The following is a 6,000-nucleotide window of genomic DNA, read 5'->3' as shown; positions in this document are numbered from 1 at the left end:
TCCCTACGCTGGACTCACCAGTGCCTGGGGGCCTTCTAACTGGTTCTGCAGCCGTCTTCCCTTGTCAGAGGAGCTTGGGCACCTGCCCCTCGCAGAGCTCCCCCTGGGTTCTCACCTATCCTGGGGTAAGGAAAGGCGCCATGAAGAAAAGCTCCCTTAGGGCGCGGGGAGCAGCCAATGCCTGGGGCACCGAGGGCGACGCCGGGCAGACCAGGGAAGCACTGGCGAAGGGCAACGCGCGGGGGCAGGGCGGAGAGGTGAGGGAAGCTGCGAGCAACTCCGCTAGGCCCCAACCAGTCGGCCCAACGACCCCCGCCGGTGCCCCAGAAAATGCCCCTCCCGGCTTTGCGCGCGCGGCCCCTCAGACCCCAGTGGGTTTCCCTTTGACCTCTGGAAGTTTAAAGTCCTTCTCTGGCTGGGTCTGGCCAGCCCTCCAGGAGCGATCCGCCTCTAGTCCCCAGGACCCCCTCCAGCCGGGCACCACCGCCCAGCCACAGCAGGTGCGGGGCTGGTGGTGGGGAGGGGAGGGATGGGGGCCAGGATTTGGAGCGTGTGACTCAGGAGTACGGGAGGAGGGGCTAAGAATTCAAGAAGCCTGTGTGAGAGCAGCTCTGCGCTCCGGCACAGCAGAGAGCGCTGGGAGCCGGAGGGGAGCGCAGCGGTGAGTCAGGCTGCCCTGAGCCGATCCCGAGAGGGGCGCAGCGCGGGCGCGGGCCGGGGTGGCTGGGCTTCGCGGGAGAGTATGCAAGGATACTGGTCTGGCGAGCTCTCTGGTTATCCCCAAGGCTCCCGCGGGCCCAAGAGCAGCCCTGAGAAATGTCCCGAGTGGGTGTGGGGGCGCGGGACCCTCGCGGGAGGACGAGTCGGACCGCGGGAACAGCGTTCGTTCTCGTCGTGGAGTTCCTAGTCCCGGGATAGCCGGCGGTCCAGGGAGCAGCCTTGGCGCCTGCAGAAGCCCACGGCCATGCCAGGGTCTAGCTCGAGGGCTAGAAGTGGATAACGCGCAAGTGAGGGAGAGCGAATGGGCACGGAGAGGGATGCGCCGGCAGCTGGCGCGCCGGGGCGGGAGGAGTGGCGGCCAGCACCGCGGGGGGAGCGCAGAGCGCGCTGGCTGAGGTGAGCGCGGAGTCAGGAAAGTGCTGCGCTGCTCCCAGGTAGGGGGACGAGCGGAACCGGGCGCGCTAGACCTAGGGCAGTTCCCTCCGCGCGTCTCGGAAGGGCTGGGAGTCGTGATTGAGGGCCCCGGGGGTTAACCCAGGAAGTCTGCGAGCCAATGCTGGGGTCCGTCCGGCGTACCGGGGCCCTCCACGGAGCCGCGTTGGACAACCTCAGGTCGAGGTCGCCAAGGTTCAGCCGTGCCACTTGGGTCACACGCTTCATCTCCAGCTGTCTGCTGCCAGGTGTGGGAGAAGCGGGCGTGGAAGGTTGGGGCGGGCAGCGCCTTGGGTTCAGGCAAGGAGGATCTAGGAGAGGGAGAGAGGACTCAGGGGTCAGGGACCTGCAACTTTGAGCCAGCAGAAACAAGCAGCTTAGCTCCCTCTAATTACAGACCTCCTTCTAAAAAAAAAAAAAAAACTCCGAGATTCTTAAGGAAGGTGTTTCGTGCTTGAACTTTTTCTTCTGTTGTGATTTGAGAGATTAAAAAAGAGCCTGCTTGCTAGGCTGGTTTTTCCAAGTTGTTCCAGGTTGGAAGTTGTAACAGTTCGAAGGATAATTTATGAGTGTTTCATGCATTAAAGTGTATTACAGCAAAGCCTTTTGGGTGCTGTGGGTATTAAGGAAAACTTAGTGCACGTTCCCAGCTGGAAACCAAAATAGTGCTCTCCTGGGTGCCTCTGCCCCATCTGTCATCCAAGGCCAATGGAAATCCTGTAGAAAAGGCACTTGATTAATTGTCCTGGCTCCATCCTCTGGGCACACCCACTACCAGTGCCAGTCCCCTCCTCCCCAACCCATGCACAGCCAGCTGCACTCTGCAAATGCAGAAATGACAGTGGAGGCCCCATCGGTAACTTCTCTCCAGGGTCTTCAAACTCTTGAAGCTGTCAGTTAAGGCTACTGGAGGGGAATCTTTCCCCTTCTCTAGGCAGTGCAGAAGGGCAGCAGCCATTGGGCCCTGCCAGCCCTTCTTACCCTGTGTTTACAGTTTCCTCCTGAGTGTCTGAAACTTTCTCCCTCTGCAGAGTCACAGAAGAAAGGCTATATCAAACCTGATGGGTCTCTTTTGTTGAATAAGTCATATGTCAACCTGATCAACCCAAGTGTTAATTCATGACGGGCAATGTTCCCAGAGGGTCAGAGGAGACGGGCGGGTCTGGGGGCTGAGACTGGCCTAGCTGTAATTGACTCACATAGAAAGTGAACATTCCTCTTGTTGAAGGGGGATAGGGTTAATGCCACATGTTGCCAAACTCCTACCCCACTCTTTCCCCAACATCTTCATGCAGGTAAAGGGAAAAAAGAAGCACCAAAAATGGGAAGCCAAGATCACTGGGGCATGAGAACACTAATTTGACAGAAGTATAGGAGCACCTCAGAGGATTTTAGAACCAGCTGCTGGCACCACTGCATTTCCAGCAGCCCAGGCCCATCAGAGAAATGAACTGGGCCCACTCAGGGCAGTCATCCCAGTGTTGGTGGCTCTTTCCCTGCTTTTAACCCTTGCCAAGGAATGGGGTTCTTGCCTTCTCCTATTGCCCACCCCACAACTCCCCTGCCCCAAGGGCCAGTGGGAGCAAGGGATGAGGCTTCACATTCTCATTCTCTTTCAGGGAGAAATCTGTGCCTTGGACAAGAAGGGGGCCCTGGCTGCCGACATCAGCAGGGAGAGTAGGGTAGGGCAGGGCAGGGCTGGAGCCCGAGGGAAGTTTCTCATCATTACTGAGATTAAACTGATGAAAAAAATCACACAACTTTACTTTTTAAAGAGTGCTGAGCACTCCTGCTGTGCTCATTCATAGAGTGCTTTACTGCAGCACCCTGCATCAGAGCAGCAGGGAAACTACCCAGAGATTCAGCCACTGTTCTTCTCTACCGGGCATGGAGCAGGGCCAAGGCCCAGATCCCCAAGCAGATGTCAGTGCCAGACCCGGACCAGAGACCCAGCCATTTACCTTTTCCCAGTAAGAACTTTCACGGACTTCATAGTCTGGAGCAAGCCTTAGAGACCTTTGCTGGCAGCAAATTCTCTGCTCTCAGGAAGCAATGGAAGGTTTGCTGAGGTCTTGCGTAAAATCTCTGGATATCTGTGTGCAAACAACCCATGCTCCCAGAAAACACCTTTCTGTGACACAGAAAGAGTTCCTGTGTGTTTCTTTGACTATCAACTCTGATCTCACAAACCATCAGCTCTCAGGCTTAGCCAGTTCCGAGAAATCAATTCTGTGGTGGACCATTTTGAGCAAACTGTGTCCGCTGGCATTGGGTAAATAAATGAGGATGAAAGACCCTTCCCCAGTCCATTCCCATGAGACCTCGCTTGATAACAGTGGGGAAACAGTTAAGATCCTAACTCCAAATAGCAGTCAGACCAGGATGATCCTGAGGCTGATATGTGAATGGAGAAACTGAGGCTTTGGGGTCCTCGGTCTTTTATTAGGGTGTGCAGAAGCATGGAAATGTCACTATTTGAGCCAAGGAGAATAAAACTTCAGCCACAAAGTTTAACAAAGAGCAGAAGAATGAAAGCATGCAATGGAGAACACTTTCTGGTGGTTGGTGATGTTTTCATTGCTCCTCTCTGGGCTACTTTACATGCTTTTGAGGCCTCAGACTATGACACAGTAGGAATCAGATTAAAATGTTAGGATGATCCCTTGATTTTCTTCTCCTATATTTCGGGTAAACTTCCTGTTATAGTTTCCTCACTTGGGAGAAGGGAAGGGAAGTAGCTTTGTGACCTTGAGCAAGTCGCTAAACTTCTCAGGTCTCACTTTCCCAACTCACTAGGCAAGTATATTGGATTAATATTGTTTCTGAATGGAGCTGTCAGCATTTTGGGACAATTCTTGGTTAAGTGTGACCAATCTGCACAGTGCAGATAGTTTAGTATCCCTGCCTCACCTCCTAAATGTCAGAAGTCGTAGTGACAACCCCAAATGCCCCTCATAGAGGGCTAAGTGTATTCAAAGATAATGTTGCTCCCGGTTGAGAAGTCTTTTGGAAATTACCAACAAGGGCCCTATTGTTGGGGTTTCTGTGGTTAATCATCAAATTGGGGCTTCAGAAGTCAATCCTTGGGCTTCATCCTCCAGGAGCCAACAAATCAGACTCTAGGCCACCATCAGCAGGATCCTCAGTGCTGTAGTCCCAGCAGGTGTTATCCTTTGCCTTTTGTGAGTGAAGTGGACTACAAATGACCCATGGGAAAAGAAAACCAGAAAGAGTAAGGTGAAGGGACAGGTGCTATTAGAGCATGGCAGCTTCCTTCTCTGCCGTATGTTATTAAAAACACAGGCAGACTGCCTGCCTGTGGAGTCTGTAGCACTGGGAGGAAATCCTTCCCTCCTTTGCTAAGTGGATCACACTCTGGCACCAGGAGGTTCCTTCCCTGAAGCAGAAGCCCCCAGCACTGACCGCACTTAATACAACATGAGTGCATGTTGACATCAAATTAATACAACTGTGCCCAAGCTGCGAAAATAAATGAGAATTGATAATGTGACATTTCATTGAAAAAAAGGCTAGCAACACTACACTTGATGGATGGTGCTTGTAGCACTGGGTTTATTCTCAAGTAGAATAGCTCGTTATTCTCACCTCTGCCTCAAGGTCTCATTGGGGGACAGAAAATAGAACTATTAGTTTATTTATAGTACATAGAGTTAAAACGAATAAAGTCTTCAGAGGACAGGAGGGTATTATAGGAACACATGCTTTCTACTCATGCCCAACTCATTACAAGTAGGAGTGAAAATGAACTGCAGAGCTTGGTGCTGATTTCAAATGAGCAAAATAAAAGAAAGAAACAAAAAAAGAAAGAGAGAGAGAGAGGGAGGGAGAGAGGAAGGGAGGGAGGAAGGAAGGAAGGAAGGAAGGAAGGAAGGAAGGAAGGAAGGAAGGAAGGAAGGAAGGAAGTGAGGAAAGGAGGGAGGGAAAGAGAGAAAGAGAGAGTCTTAAGGAGCTCCCTCCCCAAATGAGGTTGATCTGATGATGAAATCTGTCAGGTGGAACTGGCAACAATGCTTTTGAATTGCCTAAGACCGTAGCCAACGCATTCACGTGCGGGAAGTCTTTTTTTTTTTTTTTTTTTAATTAGTAGTACTATTAGTCAGAGTCAGACAGTCAGGATTTCCCTGAAAATCCACCACTAGGCTAAGCAGATTGAGATGTTTTAGCACTTTTGGCACCGCCTGTGGTGGCTTCTGCAGGTGGAGAGCCCTGCAAATGAAAGAAGCTGGCTATGAAGTCAGTGGGAATGAACCGCCCAAGTGTCACACAGAAGCCCTTCCACATTGGGTAGTTTCAGTCCACTACTACAGAAATAGTTTCCCAATAACCACGAAGTATTTGCTATCAGTACAGATGGGCTGATTTTCCCATCTCTTTTGGCTGTTCCTTCAGAAGTCAGAGTTGGTGGTACAGGTCACTTCCCCTCCGTGTGCGGTTGCTAAGTGAGCCCAGAGAGGATGGTCTGAAGAGCTCAGCCCTTGCCCACGTTAGGGGGTGGAGGAGACTGTCCTGTCTTCAGTTCTTCATCAGTACAGATGGATTACAACCCTCATTAGTAATAGAGTGACTTGCATGTCTCACTTACTCAGTCTAGTGAAATGCCAACCCATTTTTGGATCTGAGCAGACCTGGCTGAGAGGTCAACAGATTGAGGTACTGCCTCATCACTATGGATGACTGTGTATTGAACCCCCATTGTGTATGGGTGATGCCAAGCGGGACAGGCTCCCTTTGGATTATGGAGAACACTTTCAGAAAAAGAAGTTCGACCAATGAACATGAGCTTCCTCCCCTCCCCTTCTCCCTTGGAAGGGCTGATCTGAGGGGAGC

The 6,000-nt window shown here is 51.9% G+C and overlaps 1 protein-coding gene across 3 annotated transcripts in view; it reads left to right on the top strand.

Annotated features, from left to right (window-relative positions):
* The first annotated feature begins 612 nt into the window (after positions 1-612).
* NGF (nerve growth factor) overlaps positions 613-6,000 on the top strand; it is a 50,910-nt gene continuing 45,522 nt past the window's right edge. The window contains exon 1 of one of the 3 annotated variants that reach the window (XM_010371943.2): positions 613-661. The gene's annotated coding sequence lies outside the window, so the exon portion shown is untranslated. Of the gene's footprint in view, positions 662-1,267; positions 1,401-6,000 lie in introns of those variants that run through there. The other 2 variants (XM_010371946.1, XM_030936353.1) reach the window with 2 other exon arrangements.

This window comes from Rhinopithecus roxellana, chromosome 8, assembly GCF_007565055.1.
Source record: "Rhinopithecus roxellana isolate Shanxi Qingling chromosome 8, ASM756505v1, whole genome shotgun sequence".
NCBI lineage: Eukaryota > Metazoa > Chordata > Mammalia > Primates > Cercopithecidae > Rhinopithecus > Rhinopithecus roxellana.
The sequence above is the reverse complement of the archived record's forward strand: the minus strand, read 5'-3'. Positions and strand labels throughout refer to the sequence as shown.